The 15,918-nt window shown below is 40.6% G+C and overlaps 1 protein-coding gene across 6 annotated transcripts in view; it reads left to right on the top strand.

Moving 5' to 3' along the window:
- CIT (citron rho-interacting serine/threonine kinase) overlaps window positions 1–15,918 on the top strand; it is a 156,192-nt gene that overhangs the window by 40,045 nt on the left and 100,229 nt on the right. The window lies entirely within an intron of this gene.

Genomic DNA, 15,918 nt, shown 5'->3' with positions numbered 1-15,918 from the left:
CTTGAATAAGCAGTTAATTTTTTCATGCATGCGCTTGCTGATTATGTCTAACAACATATCTCCACTCAAGTAAGTCAATGAATGGTGATATAATTACCTGAGTAACTTTATTTTGTGTTTTAGTAAACCTTGATGTTGTTTTTGGTGTTGTGTCAGAATTCTGATTTTGTTCTAGTCTTTTCCTTTCAGGCTGTTTATAGATTTTAGGCTTATTGGGCTTGCAAGTGTAACGACTGTTCTTTAAATTATATAGTGCCATTGAGGATACATGTCAGTGTAGAATATGGCCCATGCTGTCCCTCATGAGGCCCTTCTTTGGGAAGTTCATGGTTATCTTTGGGATGACATGACTTTGTGATGGATCACTATGGTCTTGGTCATCTTCACACTTAGAGCCTCTGTACTTGACTCACCATGCCTTCCAGGGCTATCTGCTTAATTTTTCCATATCCTAATAAATATCCACTTAGTTCTTCCTTATATTTAACACATACCTCCCTGCCCCAATTCATATCAGGGAATTCTCCTTACCCAACTGAATCCTGATTAGTTTTTTTAAAATTTATTTTTAAAAATAAAAATTATGTATAATTTAAGATGTATAACATGATGATTTGATATACATGTACATAGTGAAATTATTACTATAGTCAAGCTAATTAACATATCTATCTCCTTACGTTACTTTTTTTGTGTGTATGGTAAGAGCACCTGAAATCTACTCTCTTAGCAAATTTACAGTATTCAATACAGTATTATTAACTATAGTCATCATGCTGTAAATTAGATTTCTAGACTTATTCATCCTCTATAACTCCAAGTTTATACCCTTTGACCAGGTTCTCCTCATCTCCCCCACCTCCCTGCCCCTGGTAACCACCATTTTACTCTCTGCTCCTATTCAACTTTTTTAGATTCCACATATAAGTGAGGTCATAGTTTTTTTCTTTCTGTGCCTGTCTTATTTCACTTAGTATAATGTGCTCCAGATTCATCCGTGTTTTTGCAAATGTCAGGATTTCCTTCTTTTTTAAGACTGAATAATATTCCATTGTATGTGTATGTATACACTACAACTTCTCTATCCCTTCGTCCATTGATGGACACTTAGGTGATTTCCATATCTTGGCTATTGTGAATAATTCTGCCATGAACATAGCACAGGTATCTCTTGCAGGTACGAATTTCGTTTTCTTTAGGTATGTAACCAGAAGAGGGATTGCTGGATCATATGGTAGTTCTATTTTTAGTTTTTTGAGGAACCTCCATACTGTGTTCCATAGTGGCAGTATCAATTTACTTTCCCATCAACGGTGCACAAGGATTCCCTTTTCTCTACATCCTCGCCAACACTTATCTCTTGTCTTTTTGATAATAGCCATCCTAACAGGTGTGAACTGATGCCTCATTGTGGTTTTGACTTGCATTCCCTGATGATTAGTGATGTTGAGCACCTTTTTGTATACTTGTTGGCCTTTTGTACGTCTTCTTTGGAAAAATGTCGTTTTATTTCCTTTGCCCTGAATCCTGATTCTTAAAGTTCTTAATGGTTTTTATTGACTCCCAATTCCCAGTACAGTGGCTGTGAAGAGTCATGAAATATGTTTGCTTTAAAAAACTTTCTTTTAACTTTAATAAACCTTTTACTTTGGAATAATATTAGATTTATGGAAAAGTTGCAAAGATAGTACCGAATTCTTTGATACCCTTCTCCCAGTTTCTCCTAATGTCAACATTTTACATAACTATTCCACATTTGTCAAAACAAAGATTAGTATTGGTACATTACTATTAATTAAACTTCAGACTTTATTTGGGTCTCACCAGTTTCCTCACTCGTCCCTTTTCTGTTCCAGGAGTCAATCCAGGGAACCATATTGCAGTTAGAATGTTTGCAGTCAATGGGACTAATCCTGACTGAGATACTTAATGTAGCTCAGGCAATGGGTGCGATCTTCGTGCCCACTGAGGATTGCTAGTGCCTTTTCCTGGCGGTTCCGTGGCCTCTCTGTGCAGAAAGCCATGGTATTCATTTCAGTGTCTCCTAGTAGATTTTCCTGTTTTTTGCTACCTCCAATCCCTGCATATTTGCAATCAACTCAGGGTTTTGTGAGTGAAAACATTGTTGGACTCCATGTCATTTGAGCTATTTTCTACTTAGGTGACTCTAACAGAAATTATCCCTTTGTCCAGTGCTGTTTTTCGTAAACACATGTTGAGTGACTTTCATCAACCAAAACCCTTGAATTCATTAAAGTTCTTGAGTTCTTGGTTGCTGTGTAAATGCCTTGTAGTTCTAGGCTTTTGAATATTTCCACTTTCCACACACAAGATCATCCCTTGATGAAAGCAACATTAGCCTCTCTGCTGTTTCACTCCTAATTCTTCTTTTTCTTGTTGCAACCAATGAAAGGAAGTGCTGCTTAACACAGCAAGGAATAATCTTTTAAAACTCATTATCTCAAGAGGTGGTCCTGGCAGGATATATAAATGCAATTTAAGAAGGGTCTGGGCAAATTTATGAATGACAGAGTTGGGAGTGTCTACTGAGAGAAACTTAGGACATGCCTTGGCTTTGACACTGAGGTCAGACGGAGGATTTGCACCCTTCCAGGTCCTGCCCCGTGGGGTTGCTGTGGGCAGTCCCACCTGAACCAGGAATCTGACCCAGTTCGGGAATGCTTATTCTCCTAGCAAGTCAAAAGCTCTGTGATGAGTTACTGCCATACTTACGGGTCACCAGGTATCCGTTAACCCTGATGTTTCAATCGCAGCCTCACACGATCAGATGTAAGGTTGAGTTTTTAGCTGCTTATTATTATCGTTATTTCAAGGCTGCTATCCAAGTTTCAGTAGGGGGTTTCTTAAGTGTATTAGCAGTCCTGGGCTGTGCAATTCCAGTGATGTTTCAGATATTGGGCAAGAGTCTGGTGGTACCCAGCCTGATCTTTCTGGGCTTCTGGAAGCTTATAGTTTAAGCTGTAGGTCTTTTGATTACATAGAGCTGTGGTCCTATTCAATTGCTGTACTTCAAAATGGTAGGAAGTTTAATGCTTAATAGATCACCTACTGGCTCACTGAACCACATATGCTTGATTTTCCACAAAATAGGCTATGGTCTGGTGACCCCTTCCCCACATGTGGAATCTTGTTCTTTCTTCCCATGCCTTGGATCTAGGCTGAGAAAGGACAATGTTAGATGGATGACCCAACTTCTAAAATCGGGATTTGTAGTCTAGGGGTGAATTGAGAGGACTTGATTCATATTTCCTGTTTATTTAGAACAGGGTTTTTCAACCATCACAGTATTGACATTTGGGATCAGATAATTCTTCATTGTGGGGGCTGTTGTGTGAGTTGCAAGATGTGTAATGGCAGCTCTGGCCTTTACCCATAGATGCCAGTAGTATCCTCTCCCCTCCAGTTGTGACAACCAAACATGTCTCCAGACATTGCCCGATGTCCTTTGGGGGCACAAATGCCCCTAATTGAAAACCATTGATTTGGAAGAAATTGCCTGGGTTGTTACCAGGAAAGAGAATAATCTACAGTAATTGGAATCCCTTAAGACTGCCATTACTAACAAGCAGTGGAGCTGTTGCCTGGGATGAGTAGGACCTTACTACTCAGAGTGTGGTCCATGGACCAGCAGCATCAGCAGCATCGCCATCACCTGGGAGCTTCTTAGAGGTGCAGAGACTCAGCCTCCACCCTAGACCTGCTGAGTCAGAAGCTGTATTTGAATAAGATCCCCAGGAATAAGTTTACTGTGCATATTAGCATTTGTGAAATCCTGAAGAGGGGGGAAATTAGATCTGTCCGCCTTAGAGTTTCTTGCTCATCTTTGTGGGGTCTTTCTCATTTTGTCCTTAGAGTAAGGGGAGACTGCTTTTTGGCGAAGGACTTTCATGGGTGGATGGAATTGCTTAGAAATTAGAGCTGGATTTTAGATTCTGCTTTCGAGGAATCTAAAGCTTTTCTCTCAAATGGACTTTACATCCTTCACATCTTTCAAGATTTAACTTCATTTCCTTCTGCTGACAGCAAATAGCTGGTTGTAAAATGGCATTTTTATGCCTTTCCACCCCCCAACTTACTATTGTCCCATATTTACTCTTAATTAAGGATGGATTTAGTTTTCTTCACTAACACTTTTTCTGCATGTATTAAGTTGCCATGCCATTTATTGAGCAGCTATTATGTGCCAGGAGCTCTGCACAGCACTTTTTGTCCCATTTACTCCTCCCCAAACTCTGTGAGGCAGGTACTATGATCATTCCCGCAGTACAGAAGAGATCACGAGGCCTAAAGAGATGAAGCCACTTAGCAAAGGTCATGGAGCCAGTAATTGCCAGTGGTAGAAGTCAAACTCAGGTTTCCCTGACTTCAAGTTCTCTTAGCTTTTATTTATTTGAAAGAGTAGTACAGTCCAAAAAAATTCAAGTGACACAGAAAGTTAAACAGGAAATGTCTCCTTCCCACCACATGTCCAGTGCCTCTCCCTAAAGTGAACTGCGATTGTCAGTTTCTTATGTAACTTTCCAGAATATTCTATGGTAATAGTAACACCAGCACAGGCTGTACTCTTAACAACATTGTTATACTGCCTCCCAAGAATTTAGAAGTTTTTATGGTCAGGTTATTTTCCTGCATCATTGAAATAAATGAAGAACTCTTTGTAAAATCCTGCTGTATTTATCCTTTGAATTTGTCACTCTGACACCGATTTCTGATGAGCGGTGCTCTCTTCTCAAATGGAAACCCCTCATGGCTTTAATATGGCTATAATATGAATGTTTCAGTTATTTATTTCAGTGTTCTGCTTTTAGAATAGCATTATCTCAATAGCTTGTGCATTGTGTATGCGTGTGTTTGTGTGTGTGTTTTGGTTTTGGGCTTTTTAAAGGTCCGCTTGTTTGGGAGTTCCTATCATTCGAGCAGGTATCTGGCCATGTTTTGTTTTCTCAATTGGTTTGAGGAGGATGGGAGATGTGCTTCTCTGTTGGCTTTGGATGGCCCTTAAATGTATCTCTCTGTCAGACACCCACCCAGTCACTTCAGGGGCACGAGGAAGTCAGCAAGAGGTGCTGGGGCTGTTTGGGGAATTAGCACAAGGGAGAGGAGGGTAGGAAGAGAGGGGATGCTACAGGAGTGATGGCAGAAATGCAACTTACTAGGCCAGGATCGTGTGGGCACCACCTGCTAAAACATAAAAAAGGAATGATGAAGACTGTAGTCAGTAGGTGTTATAGTCTTAAAGGTGAATATTTATCTGTCTCTTGGGGGCTGTTCTGTTTTTAGAGACTAAGTTATTGGTAGGAGAAAATTGGCTAGAAAGAGCTAAATGCTTATGAATTAAGATTATGGGATTTCCCCCCTCTAGTCTGAATTTAGAAGCTACATCCAGAGATGTTAAAAATATGTAATACTCTATTCCAAGATAAGTTGAGACAGCTTATTTTAGAGATAATTGCAAAATTAAAAGGATAAAAATAAATAAATGTAGAAATCTGGGTGAAAGGAGGATCAGGGTAAGGCAATAAAGTCTATCAAGTGGTTAGACGAGGACGGATTTGAGACTGTCAGCCTTCTAGTGGCCAAAGCAAAAGGAGAACATGAGAAAAAATCCAGAGTGGTTGGCTCAGAAAAGACTCAATTTTCTGGATCCCCAGTCCTGAGGAATTTCATCATTGGATTCCCCATAAATGAGACCCCTTGTGACATGATGGACCACATCCCTCCAGTACATGCCCTGAGGATTTCCCTGAGACTGCTTCTTATAGTGCCTATTAGTGTAAGCCAGTGATGCAATGCTAAATTCCAGTTCGGTAAATCAATTCTAAATGAGATAAATTAATGCCTTTCCTGAGAGAAGATGGGGAAACAGGGAATAGGTTTGTTAGAGAGCCCATAAATTGGAGTCCTCAACCCTTAAATTCTCCCTTGCTGGAAACCCTTTCACAACCAAGCAAACATGGAAATGATTTGGCCAAAGATTCAAAATTATATTAAACATCTGGGACTATATTCAGCAGCCAACTTTTCAGTCAATTTTGTGAAGTGTGGTGATTGCATTTACACTCATTTTCTGAGGGTGAAGTCTGGACAGAACTAAAGAGGGCGGTTGGCAGGAGTCAAAAGAGATTAAAACCTAAGGACAAAGTATGAGGTCCAGGTGGTTCATGACTGAAGGCTTGGAAACGATTTTCAGTGTCGCACTTCGGAGAAAATAATTGTGGCCAACTCTGTTGATCCCTGGTAATGGAAAAGAAAGGATAACGTTCAACTGCAGCATTGGTTCTTTGGGGTCTAAGACCCACCCTTCCAGTCCTTTAAAATTCTGACTAACAAAGAGCACATACAAAGAACTGATAGCCAGATAGGGACCAAAATATCCACTTTATTCTTGGGAAGCTAAGCATTCCTTAACCTTTGATGCAGCGCTCTGGTAAATTCACCCACACTACCGAACAGGGAAGAATGGTGGGCCTTCCCTCATGGACAGGGGGGCCTTGCCACAGTGGGCCTCGTGGAAATAAGGAGTCATTTGGCTGAGTGGCCTGTCAAATCTAGATGGAGGCAAATAGAGCAGGAAGTGTTGAGCCCAGTTCTTGTTTTCGACGCACGGTAACCTTGTCTTCCAATAAAACATGGCTGGATGAATGTCCGGCTCTGACGAGTCAGATCAGCTCCTCCTTCTTTTGGGGAAGGAGTGAGTAAAAGGGTGAGCCTGGATGTGTTTATTCACCACTTCTGCCTCCTGGGGTGAAGGGGCCTGAGTGGAAGCTCGTTAGACCAGGGAAGGATTGGGGACAAAATAGTCTCCCTTCCCAAGAACTGGAACGGCTTTATCGAGGAGTAATAGACATACAGTAAGTACACGTGTTTTAAGTGTGCAGTTTAAGTTCTGACATGTCTATACATCTGTGAAACCATCACCACACTCAAGATAGGGAACATATTTATCACCCCCAAAAGTTTCTTCATGCTCCTTTGTAACCCTTCCTTCCCCTGCCATCCCTTCCCTTGTCCCCAGGCAATGACTGATCTGTCTTCTGTCACTGTAGTTTAGTTTGTTATTTTCTAAACTTTATATAAATTGAATCAAACAATATGCACTTATTTTGTCTGGCTTCTTTCATTCAACGTATGAAGTCTGAGATTCGTTCATGTTGTAGCACGTATTATAGTTAATTCCTTTTTATTGCTGAGTTAGTTCACTGTGTGGATATAGTGCAATTTGTTTATCCAGTCAGCTGGTCACGGACATCTGGGTTGTTTCCAGTTTTTGGCTATTTGAAATAAAACTGTGAACATTTGTGTGCAAGTCTGTGGACATATGCATTCATTTCTCTTGGGTAAGTGTCTAGGAGTAGAATGGCTGGATCATACGGTAGGTGTATGTTTGACTTTTTAAGAAACTGCCAAACTTTTTCAAAGTGGTTGTACCATTTGACAGTGTATGAGAGATCCAGCTCTTCCACATCTTGCCCAAAATTCTGAACATTCATATATATATATCTCTCTCTCTATATATAGAGATATATATATATTTTTTTTTCCCCCAATGCCATTTACTTGATGAAGAAGCTAGGTTGTTGTCTTTTAGAATATTCCCATATCCTGGATTTGTCTCTCTGCCTCCTCAGGGGCTGATGGTGGTGGTGGTTTTGTACTTGTTCTTCTAGTTCCTGTGAACTGGAAAGTAGCTCCAAAGGCCAAAATAGATTCTGATTTGACTTATTCCGGCAAGAATACCTAACAGGGCAGCTTCTCCTGGCCTGAGATGGTGCAATATAAATATCAAAAAGACTGCAGTGGGTTGAAACACATCAAATACATAAAAATTCATGAGTTCATAATGATAACAGAAAAAGAAATCTCACTGGTCACTTCTGGTGGTTGCTAAGGCCCCCCAACTCATTACTTGCATGTTGCTAAATATGGAGAAAGAACCAGGCATTTATCCTGCTTTCCTGTTTGAACTATATTCTAGGGTAACCAAATAGTTGATGTGCTAATAAATGTAAAAGGAACGATAAAATTTTGGAGCCCTTAATGAAATAATGGCTCTAGGCAATGATCATCAATGGCTTCTAACATCATTAAGTGGAAAATTGGAGTGAACTTTATGGTGGAAGGCTCAGGCTGATATCATCGGAAGCCATGGATCATTCTTAACATCACAAGAAAGGAGACAAGCAGACAATTGTGTGCCCTCTAATGTCGTGCAATAGTAAGTAGACAACACACCCTGGGAAGTATTCTTGCCAAAAGAACTGAATATGAATGTATGGAAGGCCCTGGATTTAACTGCCAGTTTATAGAAAAATGGGGGATAGAGAAACATGTTAAATAATGTCACAGCGATACAGTCAACCAAGTTCAGGATGTGGGAAATGCTATGAGACATGTGATCTCATTTCCTAAACTAATAAATGGGCATTAAAAAAAAAAAAGAGGTCAGTCTTACAGATTAAGAGACATACTGACCAAATCAATGTGTGGACCTTGGTTGGGTCCTGATTCAAACCAACCCATGTAAAGAGACATTTTTGGGACAACTGGAGAAAATCGAACACAAACATGGTATTAGATAAGGTTAAGGAGTTACTATTAATTTTTTTGGGTGTGATGAAGGTGTTGTGGTAATGGCTTTTTAAAAGTCCTTCTCTGTTAGAGCAGTGGTTCTCAACTGAGTGTGATTTTGTCCCTTAGGGGGCATTTGGCAACGTCTGGAGGCATTTTTGGTTGTCATGACTTGAGGTGCTATTGGCCTCTAGTGTGTAGAGGTCAAGGATACTGCTAAACCCCCTACACTACATCTGACAGCCCCCTACAACAAAGTATTCTCCAATCCCAAATGTCAGTAGTGCCGAAGTTGAGAAACCTTGTGTTAGAGATCACCAAAGTAATTATGGGTGAAATGTGATGTCTGGGATTTGCTTTTAATAATGAACAAACATGCAAACAAGATAGGGGTGGGGGTGAGATGAAATGAGAATGGGAGTTGCTAGTTGTTAAAGCTGGTCCACGGGCGCTTGGGAGTTCATTTTACTACTTTTGGGCATGTGAAAATTTTCATAATAAAAATTTAAAAATGAATTTACAAAATGTCAGAGAAAAGGATACTACAGAGATCTTGAGGGCAGCAAAGAATGAATCTAATTTGATGAGTTCTCAGGTGTAGGTAATTCAACTGGGACGGTCCAGAGAGGGAGAGTTGTTGGGGCCTGGAGTGAGCAGGTCCTAGGAATGGAAGCCAATGAACTAGCTCTTTTGCTATTTAAATATGTTCTGGGGGCCTCCACCTGGGTGAAAAACTGGATATATCTAAATCCAACTTTGCAGAAAAATGCAGTCATGACTAGTTGCGGTTTGAAAAGATTTCCCTTTGAGTGTTTCACAGGTCACCGAATACCTAGACCGAGAGGGAGGGGAAAAACAAAGTAAAGCTAAAATGTTAGAAGTCTGGTTAAAGTACAATCCAGAACTGAGGGAAAGCATCTCTAAAAGTATAAGTTCATGGGGAAACATAAGATGTTTACCAAAAACTTGATATTCAGCAGGCTTGTAGGAACAATGGCTTTTGAGAATGGAGAGATTCTGATAGAGCACACAACTCCATTGAGACCTCTTATCTGCCACCAGAGAGGAACTCTGCTTAGCTGTTGGCAGCCAGACCCTAGCATCCTTGAGACTGATTGATTGAAGCATGTTTTAGTCCTCCTAACTTCCTTATTCATTTACTTTGAAGATACCGTTGTAAAAATTTATCACTAGCCAAATCAACATGACCTGAAAGTCTTTTTATGATTCTTGAGAAGCAAAGACATGCGATAATTTTTTATTTACTTAAGTCTGTTGGAAACTGGATCTGATCTGTCTTCTTTTTGAATTTCTTATACAGTGTGGTGTTTGGACAAGTTATACCTGACCACTTCCTCCCCAAAGGGGAGAAAGCAGGGGACTTGCCTAAGTCTCTAGGGAATATAATCTGATCTCATGGGCTAAATTCCTGAGGTATATTTAGGAACTGGCTCTATGTGCCCATCCCCTAACTTATTCTCTTGGTTCATTCCCATGAGATCTCCAATGTTGGATATCTTGCTCTTTCTGTTGCATCCTTTTTCTCTGGGAGTTGTTCCCATGATAGGAGTTGGTCGTTGATATTCCTGAAATCTCTGCTCTTGCATCAATTGTCACATTTTGCCACATCTTTCTATAGCCTATCTCCTGTTAATCCACGTCCTCTCTGTTTCTGTTATTACTTCCTTATATAGAATTCGTATAGAATGTGTCATGTTGACTATTGTAGACTTGTCCTTTAGAGGTTTCTAGAATTGACTTCTTCCGACCATCACTACTGAAACGATTGTATCAGTCTCTGGCACTGACATCAACCCAGCACTCTAAAACTCTTGCTAATAATCCCTTCTGTCAATCCAATCCAGGGATCCCACCCTTTCAAGGTCCAGCCAAGATTTCATTTTCATTTACCTCTCAGCCTCCTTACTCGCAGCTCTCTTGAGCTACTGTTCTGTGGCTTTTGTAAAGTAGCACTCTTCTGCACTCAGCTCACGAAGATGCCTTTTAACCAACTCTTGAGATTCAATCACCTCCATGACACTTTCTTGCAGGAACACACAAAACTCACTGTATCCCCATTAGCAAAACTTGCCATCACTCTGTTTATGTATTCTCTCCTTTTCACATCCACATCTTGACCTCTAAACGACATAAATAGCCTCCCCTTCACTTATTTTGCAGTTCTGTCTTCAAAATGTAGATAAATGCAATCACTTTGGTGCCTCAGATTTTAAGGAACAGGAAGATAGCTAATTTTTTGGTGGCTTGCCTTTTAGGTTTGAACATAACACCTAATTAATCAATTAAGTACTTTTTTTAAAAAGGTAATAGGGCATCATGGTAGATAGAATGAAGTTCAAAATATTTTTGATTTAATATTATTGAATGCCCACTGTGTTCCAGGCACAGTCCTGATTCGTTATATCATTACACAATATTTGTTCATGTGCCTTTGTCCTTTATGACCCTTTGTTGGTTGCTATTCATCTTCAACTTCTGCCACACACAACTCAGCACCAGTGTCTGTAACCCATAGTGATGATTAAAAGTCATAGGAGTTTTATGAGCTATATCTAGGCTCAGGTTTTTGCTTTGTTTTTAATGTGCCAATTCTTCATGACTAAATTGGGTACTCTGGGTTTCTTAAAGTGGCATATTCCTTGAAATAACCCATCAGGTCTAAGAAATTATCCCACATCTAAGGTTCTTGGTATTCATTCATTCCTTTAACAAAGTAGATAGTAAACATTGAATAAGGACAGCCAGGTACCATTCTGGGTGTTAGGTATATAATGGTGAACACAACATAGCCTTTCCCTTCACGGAGCTTGTGTTCCTGTGGAGCAAGCAGATCATAAACACTATACCAAAATTAGAAAATCTTTTATGTTTTTAATATTAGTGTTTGTCTGGTATGCTGAAAAATTAAATGTGGAAATGAGGTAAATGGAGCTCAATGGAGCATGTTAGAAAGAAGTAGGACCAAGAGGACAAATCCATTTGGTTCTCCTTTCCTTGTTTTTAAATTTTTTTGAATATTTTTGAAGGCAATAAGTTTTTTTTTCCCCCCAAAAGCTTCTAATGAATGTCAGGATAAAGAAAAAAGAGAATTTATAGGCGAGAGATTAACTACAGCTCTTAAAATAGCTCTTTGTTTCTGAAAGCCTTATTCTGCCATCTATCTTATAACTGAGGAAAAAAAACCCCTCCAGAACTTACTTGTATAGCCCCTGCCACTAAGGAGGATGTGTCCTGACGCGACCTCAAGCACAGGCTGATTTATTTAAAAAATATATAGGGAAAGATTTTTTTCCTTTTTCTTAGTGGCTTTTACCAATGAATAATGGATCTTAATATATGACTCCTTATTTGTCATTATTGAATGTGGTGGGTATGTGGAGGGGCTGAGATGATTTCATAATACTGTATCAGAAAATATTAATATAGGCACTCATTAACATATTTTTCAGACAGAACAATTTCCACTTTTAAAGCCTCTTCATTTAACTCAAACACCAAGTAACTTCTTCATGGCCTGTGTTATGCTAGGTGCTCTCTCTGCAAGAGCCATTTCTAGGCATTTAATTAAATAGCTGTTCAGCAAATATTAATTGTGCACCAACTATGTGCCTGGTGCTATGCTATGTTCTCAGGTGCAGTATATACCTCCGTCAGCACAGGTGCAAATCTAATGATTTCAATGACTTAATACCTTTTTTAAAGCAAAAAAAAAAAAAAAGGTATTTTATGAGGATCAGAAAAGGGACATGTATAAGATACAAGAAAGAGGAGAATTAGGCCCCCAAGATAGATGTGGTCACACACCTGGTAGTCTTTAGACTGCATAATCCTTTAAAATGTGGCATCCAGATTTTGAGCTAGTTCTCTACTCTCTCTTTGTGGTGCTCCTATTAGATGTGTATTGAACCTTCTCATTCTCTGTCTCCTAACCTCTCATGGCTTCTGTCTCTTTGTCTCTGTGTATTGCATTCTGTATGAGCACCTCTCCAACTGCAGTGTGCTCAGGAATCACCTGGGGGTCTTGCTAGAATGCAGGTTCTGAATCAGTGCACATGGGGTAGAGCCTAAGATCCTGCATTCCTTACCAACTCCTGGGTGATGCTGGTGCTGCCAGTCCACAGATCACACTTTGAGAAGCATGGTTCTGTGTGATTTCCTCAGATCTAATGGCTCATTCACTAATTTTCTCTTCAGCTGTATCTAATCTGCTATTTAACACATCCAGCGAGTTGTAAACTTTAAATTCAATAACCATACTGTTCATTTTTGAGTTGTATTTGATTCCAATGTTCTCTGTCTTTTTTCAGAGTATCTTGTTCTTTTATTAGAACTTCTACTTACTTACCTTGATAATAAGTTAAATTTTCTGGTCCATTTTAGATCGTTCTTTTATCTGTGATCTTTGGAGGGCTAATTTTCCCATTTCTTGTATCTGCTGATGCTTCTTCATGGTAGTTTAGGTGATTTCTTTTTCCTTGTTATGTGTAGTTGTTGGTTTTTACTTTTTTTATTGTGAACTCATTTTCAGTAGGGACTGTGTATGTGTGAGTGTGAGAGAGCAAGAGAGTCCTGTGTGCCCTGAGTTGTGCAAGTGCCCCTACAAATTGTTCTCCACCTGTGTCTGCCAGTGCCTTAAAGGCTCAGTGATCCTGGACCAGTATTGATGTCCGTTTCTTGGCTTGTAGTTCCCACACCATGCAGGATACTATAAATGCACACACCCACCTGGGACTACAATTTTAATAGCCACTCTATTTCTTTCCCCCTAAAGGGCTGTAGGCAACGGTGAGCATCCATCACATTCTGGTGGGTAGAGAATTTCCACTTCCCCCACTTTTCTTTGGCTTGAGACTGTGGCTCTTTTCCCTGCTCAAATGTGGCCCTTAGAAGCCGTTCTTTTCACAGTTTCCTGCTGGACTCAACTCACTACCTGTCTAGAGGTTTAGATCCCTAGCTTTTAATCTGTCCTGTGAATTTCTCACCTGTTACAGCTGGTATATTTTATGTTGACTTCACCTTCCTTTGATTGAAGATTATCTGGCCCTTTCTCTAATCCCGACCACATGGGCTAGCTTTGAGCATGAAGGAGTTTTAAAGAGGAATCTTATTTTATAGTACGGAATTTGTAAATCATAATTATTTCACAGAGGGTGGCTCCTACCCCCTTATTAATCATACTCCTTACTCAGAAATGGAATTCTATTTTAGTCTCCTAAAGATAAATTAATATATAATGGAAAGGGAATTAAACTTTTGCTAGAAATGAAGTGATATGATTAACACAAACATCCACAGGAGTGTGGCTGTGCCTTGTGCAGGAAAGAAGAATATTCAGCATAGATTTTGCTGTATCTCACTAGCTTTCAATAACTGCAGGATCTGTCATAAACATGTATCTTATGTGAGCAATAGTAATAAGAGCAGGTAATCTTTTTACTCTATGCTAAGGATTGTGCTAAGCACTGTGTATAGATTTTTTTCATTTAAACCTCCCAACAGCCCTTTGAGGAAGTTATCCCTGTGTTGAAACAGACTGAGAGGTTAAGTGATTTTCCCAAGGTCACAGAGCTAGTAAGTGGTGGAGCTAGGATTCGAACCCAGATTTCAAAGTGTGAGCCATTAACCATGATGCTTCCATATTAGTATCATCTGCAAATCTCTCTCCATACATTTCCTCAGTCTTTATCTGCATTGCCTTATTTTGGGATGGAAAACTTCTCTTTTTTATTTTTATCAAATGTAATTTCCATTAAAAACTTTTTGCTTAAAAAAATGTATTGGGTGATTGAAATCAGACTGGATTTGAGCCTGTGTTGATGGAAGTACACATGGGATGTGGGCTGAAGCATTCAATGGAATTTTTCTTTCCACCAGCTAATTTTTAAAGTATTAAGCAAGTAGATTCTGATAGTAACAGGGAAGATTTGAATTCTCTTGAGAGCTTGGAGGTGTTAAATAATTTTCCGGTAGTGCACATTTTACATTTTCTATCTCCGACCTCGTCTCTGCACCTGAAGCTCTGAGAATGTTCTTTTGCACTTCCCGGGAGCAGCCAGACGTCCTCATTCTGGCTTCCACTCCTCTCCCCTCCACATCCCTTTACCACTCCATTTACTTCCTAACGCCGCTTCGGATGTTGTTGTCATTGGGGAATTTTGGAAACAGCCAGATTCTTTTCAGTCTGTAAGCAGAAAACAGATTGCTGCTCATATGTGGCACACAGCTTTTTCCAGATAACAAGGAGTTAAAAAGAAGTCTGGACTGTGAACGGCTGTGACAACTGTCCTAGGGGGCGCTCTAGGGAGCTCCGGGAGTGACTCATGCTGCTCTGTCACTCAGATCAGCATTGGCCCCTGCCACGCAGGCGGCCAGGTGGGGTTACAGCCAGAGGACGCACGGAGTGGCGAGCATGAAGCCTGCACTGCGGGCGATGTGATGCCCAGCTCGCCAACTCGCCGGGCTGGCCCGCCACAGACGCTTAAGCCGGCATCCATGGTAACGCTTCTGGCTGGCTACACCCCCGGGAGCCCACCACAATGGGCAGCCTCCTGGTGACTGATGGACGAGTGTCCACCTCCCTGACGACCGAGAGAGCATAGTAGGTCTGCAGGAAGTGGAGAAGATGTAAGATGCTCATAGCCGGGAGTCATGCCTTAACGAGGTAGGACGCTGATGTCCATCGGTGCATTCCCACCATCAACACGCAGGGGTGCTGTAAATCATCACGAAGAACTTTATTGGGCTGGTGTTTCATTATGCTGATTAAACTGCGGTGGATTCATGGGGCATGATCGAGCTGGGGAGGAGGGATAATCAACTAAAAAAGAAGTGGTTAATAAGAGCTCCAAGTATACTCATCTGGATATGAATGAGCTAGACTGCAGTGCTCTCCTAACACGAGTTACATCCCTCCCAAATCTTTCCTGCACCTTCCTCTCATTCCGGTCGATCCATGAGATGTAGAAATTCCATCTTCTTCCAGTGATTAGCACTAAATATTCATAATTTATACGTGGCTGGAAGAGAAAATAAATAGGTTTAAGTCATCTGGCACGCTGGCACCAGCCAGCCGATGCTCTGTAGAAGCATTCTGGAAATATCAGGACCGAGCATCCAGCTCAGACGAGTTCTCCAAGTGCTTTCGTTCCACCAAGTGACCTGTTTGAGTTCATCCTTCCGTTTACCCCAGCAGGGAAGGCTGTCTGCGGGTTGGTGGCCATGTTGGCAGAGGAGGGGTTAATCTCTTGTTGCTGTAAGCGCCGAGGCTGGGTCTGCCTGTGTGAGCCAGATTGAGAGCCGGCGCTGCAG

Source organism: Equus quagga, chromosome 15, assembly GCF_021613505.1.
Source record: "Equus quagga isolate Etosha38 chromosome 15, UCLA_HA_Equagga_1.0, whole genome shotgun sequence".
In the NCBI taxonomy this organism is placed as follows: Eukaryota; Metazoa; Chordata; class Mammalia; order Perissodactyla; family Equidae; genus Equus; species Equus quagga.
Note: the sequence above shows the minus strand (reverse complement) of the source record. Positions and strands in the feature narration are given on the sequence as shown.